Source organism: Chenopodium album, chromosome 17 (genome assembly GCF_948465745.1).
Source record: "Chenopodium album chromosome 17, dcCheAlbu1.1, whole genome shotgun sequence".
NCBI lineage: Eukaryota > Viridiplantae > Streptophyta > Magnoliopsida > Caryophyllales > Amaranthaceae > Chenopodium > Chenopodium album.
The window spans coordinates 8932146-8937522 of NC_137850.1; the positions used below are offsets into that span (position 1 = coordinate 8932146).

General features: G+C 42.7%; 1 non-coding gene across 1 annotated transcript; it reads right to left on the minus strand.

Moving 5' to 3' along the window:
• Positions 1-1393: 1393 nt before the first annotated feature.
• Positions 1394-1499, minus strand: LOC145590397 (small nucleolar RNA R71). Its single transcript, XR_014102003.1, has one exon. It is a non-coding gene; the product is annotated as a small nucleolar RNA R71 (small nucleolar RNA).
• Positions 1500-5377: the final 3878 nt, after the last annotated feature.

A 5377-nucleotide genomic window follows, 5' to 3' on the forward strand; every position in this document is an offset into this window, starting at 1 on the left:
CCAAGGGTGTGGGGATGGTGTAGTTGTTAATTGATTCATGCTTATGATGTTGGGGTTATGTTAATGGTGATTAAAGTCTTTGTATGTTTGATATTCTTTAATCTTCTTGCAAGTGCACATTGTTGGTTGATTAAAGGTGAATCTTTGCTAACAAGAAACGGAAGTTGACTTAGTTAAGGTTCATTGTTATCGATAGTTCATTGATTGCACCTTCTAATATATGGTTCTAGTGTGGAAACATAGAGGCTATGTTAGGAGAAATCGATTAACCCCGGAAGGCGGTTAGATCGAGCTTTATTTCGATATTCTTGCATGTTTAGTTTACCATTGCTTTGCTTTCGTGTTATTGCATGATCAAATGGCATCTACATCTACCCATTTCCCTTGGTGTTTAGTTATATTGATCTTTAATCATTCTTAATCTTTAGTTTAATCTCTTAGTTATTCACACTTCTTGTCCCGAGATAGCTTAAGTCTTAAGTAGTGAATGCGGTGTTTATGCATGTCTCCTTGTGGTTCGACCCCTACGCTTGCCTTATACTCGTATTAGGTTTGTTTAGGTTGTATAAATTGTATTTGATCTAGGGATAGACAATTGACGACGCGTTTATTCCCTTGTCAAATTGGCGCCGTTGCCGGGGAGACGGCTTCCATTGCTTTTTCATTACTTCATTTGAGACTATCTCATTTCTTGTTTGTTAGTTTTTGCTACTATTTGTTACTTGTCAGTGTTTACGTTCTCCTTAGCTTTGTTGTATGAACAGAGGACGAACCCGCTCAAGGTCTTTGATTCCCATCGATCCGGAGCTAGAGAGATCTTTGTCCTTACTTCGAAGAGAAGCGAGAGCAAGAAGTAGAAATTCTCACACCCCAACGAAAGAAGGAGTAAGAGAATTGGAAGATACTCCACCATCTTCACCCTCAAGTGAAGACTTAGATAGTCCTAATTCACCATCAAGTCCCGGAATCAACCCCTTTTCAATCTTTAAGTCCGAAAGTGAAGAAGGTTCTAAAATGGGAGAGAATACACCTTTGAGTCATCTTGGGGCTCCCGAAGCCTTTAGAGCCCAAAGTGGGATCCTAACCCCTACCACTCAAGCCAACAATTTCGAAATCAAGCCCAATTTGATTGCTTTAATAGAGAGGAAACAATTCTCGGGTGGAAAATTTGAGAGCCCTCATGAGCATTTGAAAGAATTTGAGAAGTATTGTGACACAATCAAAGCCAATGGAGTGACTCAAGAGTATATCCGCCTCAAGATGTTTCCATTTTCTTTAATTGGGAGAGGTCTAGAATGGCTAGAGAAAGAGGTGCCCCCTAACTCTCTCACAACTTGGGACCAAGTAACTACGGCTTTCTTGAGGAGATTTTATAACCATAGGAAGACCGCCGAGGCTCGGTCCTTAATTCAAGATTTTCGCCAAAAGAGTGGTGAGACTCTAAGTGCGGCATGGGACCGGTACAAAGAGCTTCAACGTCAATGCCCACATCATGGGATACCTAAGTATCAACTCATCCACACTTTCTATGGAGGTCTCACACCTTAAGGGAGAACAAGCCTAGATGCCGCGGCCGGCGGTCCAATCATGAACAAAGGAGAGGATGAAGTGGAATGCATCATAGAGGAGGCCGCAAAGCATTATGATGATTGGTATGAAGGATAAAGGGAGGCTACTTCTAGCAAGGGTGTCTATGCATTGGAGCAAGCCAACGCAATCAACAACCTTTCTACCCAAATCTCCAAGATGGCCAAGAAAATGGACGAAATGATGAAAGAAAGGTCCAACCCTCATGGTAATACCTCCCCTTCAACCAAGGGAGGCAATGGTATGACCACTTCTTCCCCCTCTTCTTATAATAAAATGCCTCAAGGATGTATGTTTTGCTCAAATTCTGAAACCTATGATCATGATACCTCCCATTGTGTGTATGCTTGTGAAGTTCAACCCCCTCCCTATGAACATGATGATAATGTGGAAGATGTCAATGCTATGAATTTTGCCCCTAGAATGGAAAATGTAGGGAACTTGAGGCCAAACTCCAATCAAATGGGGAATTGGAATCAAGGTGGAAACCGTGGTTGGAACCAAAGTGGTGGTGGCTATGGTAACCAATACCATGGTGGGGGAGGCCCTTCCAATTTCAATGGAAGAGGCTACTCTAACCAAAGGGGGTATGGTTATCAAAACCAACAACCCAACTCCCGATACCATGACCATAAAAATCAAAATTTTGGTGATCAAGGTAACATGGGAAACAATCAACAAAGCAATGTTCCCAACCAAGGCACCGGAGGCAATAGGGGTCAAAATGTTTCTAACTATGCCCAAACCAATAGGCCTCCGGGTTTCCATCAATCCCAACTTCCTCCACCTCAACAACCTCTTCAAATTGAGACCCCTCCAAATGATCCCGTGATGGCTAAGCTAGATGCCATTATGAAAATGCATGAGGAGGAAAAGAAGAGAAATGAGGAGGATAAAAAGCGAGCCAATGCTCATATGAAAATGCTTGAAACCCAAATTGCTCAACTTGCTTCTAATTCCTCTTCTTCTTCTTCTTCTTCTTCTACTATCCCTAGTGAAGGAGTCAACCCAAAACCTTTGTATGCCGTGACAACAAGGAGTGGGAAGGTAGTAGGGAGTGACCCCTTAGTTGAGGAGGAACCCCAAAATGAAGTAGAGTTAGAGAGAGGGGATGAGAGAACCAAAGAGCCTTCTAATGTTGAGAAGGAGAAGGATGTTGAGGTGCAAAAGGAGAAAGAAACCACCCCCTTGCCCCTAAATCTCCAACCTAGAGAGGAGAGATTACCTTTTCCCCAAAGATTTGTGAGAGCTAAGCTTGACGTTCAATTTGGGAAGTTTTTGGATGTGATTAAGAATTTGCATGTTTCCCTTCCTTTTGTTGATGCCATGAAACAAATGGCCCATTACTCTAAATTTTTGAAAGATCTATTGAGTGGGAGAAGGGAGTATGAAACGGTGAGCTTGACCGCCAATTGTAGTGCAATCCTTTCCAACAAACTTCCCGCCAAGTTGAAGGATCCGGGTAGCTTTTCCATCCCTTGTTCTATTAATGGCATTGAATTTGACAAAGCTTTGTGTGATTTAGGAGCAAGTGTGAGTCTCATGCCCTACTCCGTCTACCAAAAGCTTAGTGTAGAAACCCTTTCCCCCACTAACATTACTCTCCAACTAGCAGATCGTTCCATTAAGTTTCCCATGGGTAAGGTTGAGGACATTCCCCTTAGGGTAGGAAAGTTCACATTCCCCGTGGATTTTTATGTGCTAGAGATGGATGAGGATGAGAGGATTCCTATAATCTTGGGTAGGCCGTTTCTAGCTACCTCTAGAGCCATCATTGATGTGAAGGAGGGTAAAATATCTTTGAAAATTGACAATGATTCAATTGAGTTTGATTTGAATAATGTCATGCAACAACCCTCCTCAAGTGATGAATGCTTTAGAATAGATGTTCCAGATACCATGCTTAGTGAATTTTCTCGTTCCCACTTGCATGCTACTAACGATCCCCTTGAAAGCGTATTGTTGAATGATTCCAAGCTAGGTGCTCACAAGGACGACATTCAATTTTATGAGGATTTGCTAGAGGAAAGCAAGAGCGAGTGCATGGATGAGAGCATCGAGGAAGAGGCTTTTCACACCCATGATCTCTTTCAAGTTGAGGAAAGAGAGAAGAGCACCAATGGTAAGGGAGCACCAAAGGTAGACTTGAAACCTCTACCTTTGGGCTTGAGGTATGTATTTCTTGGTCCTAATGAGTCTTTCCCCGTAATTGTTAATTCCAACCTAACGGAGGAGCAAACCTCCCTCTTGATCAATGTTTTGAAAAATCACAAGAAAGCTTTAGGTTATACCATTGATGACATCAAAGGTATAAGTCCTTCTTTATGCATGCACAAAATTGATCTAGAGGGAGATGCCAAACCCGTTAGGCAAAGGCAAAGGAAGCTTAACCCTTCCATGCAAGAGGTTGTGCGGAAGGAAGTGGCTAAGCTTCTTGATGCGGGAATTATATACCCAATTGCTCATAGTGATTGGGTATCTCCCGTGCAAGTTGTGCCTAAGAAAGGAGGAATGACGGTAGTGAAAAATGATCATGATCAACTAGTTCCCACTAGGCTTGTAACCGGTTGGCGCATGTGCATTGACTATCGCCAACTTAACGCAAGTACATGCAAAGATCATTTTCCATTACCGTTCATTGATCAAATGTTGGAGAGGCTTACAAAACATTCCTTCTATTGTTTCCTTGATGGTTATTCGGGATTTTTCCAAATCCCGATTGACCCCAAGGATCAAGAGAAGACGACTTTCACATGTCCCTACGGTACTTATGCGTATCGTAGGATGCCTTTTGGGCTTTGTAATGTTCCCGCAACATTCCAACGTTGCATGATGTCTATTTTCAGTGATATGATTGAGGATGAGATAGAGGTCTTTATGGATGAATTCTCCGTTGGAGGAGCCACCTATGAAGACTGTCTATCTAATTTATCTCGTTGTTTGGAAAGATGTGAGAGGGCTAACCTCGTGTTGAATTGGGAAAAGTGCCATTTTATGGTAGAAAGTGGGATTGTTCTTGGGCACAAAATTTCCCATGCCGGCATTGAGGTTGATAGAGCCAAGGTAGAGGTCATTGAGAAACTTCCTCCCCCCACCAACGTGAGGGAAGTGAGATCTTTTCTTGGCCATGCCGGGTTCTATTGACGTTTTATAAAAGACTTTTCTTTGATTGCAAAGCCTCTCACATCCCTATTGCAACAAGATAAAGAGTTTATATTTGATGATGCTTGTCAAGAATCTTTTTGTAGGTTGAAAGAGGCCCTTTGCACCGCCCCTATTATCCAAGGTCCGGATTGGTCTCTCCCATTTGAGCTCATGTGCGATGCAAGCGACGAGGCTATTGGTTCGGTTCTTGGGCAACAAAAGGATGGGAAGCTTCATGTCATACATTATTTGTCCAAAACTCTCAATGATGCCCAACGAAACTACACAACCACCGAGAAGGAGTTCTTAGCGGTTATTCACTCATTTGAGAAGTTTAGAACCTACCTCATTGGTTCTAGGACAATTGTGTATACCGACCACTCGGCTCTCAAATATTTGATAGGGAAGAAGGAAGCTAAACCAAGGTTGTTGAGATGGGTTTTAGTTCTCCAAGACTTTGATTATGAAATGAGAGACAAGAAGGGAGCCGAGAATGTGGTGGCGGATCACCTTTCAAGGTTGGGCGGAGCAAGGTTCAAGGATGATGGTTTGCCAATAGAGGATGCTCTAAGGGATGGTGTTCTATATGTTCTTGAGGTGAAGTCGGCGCCATGGTATGCGGATATTGTGAATTACTTGGCTTGTG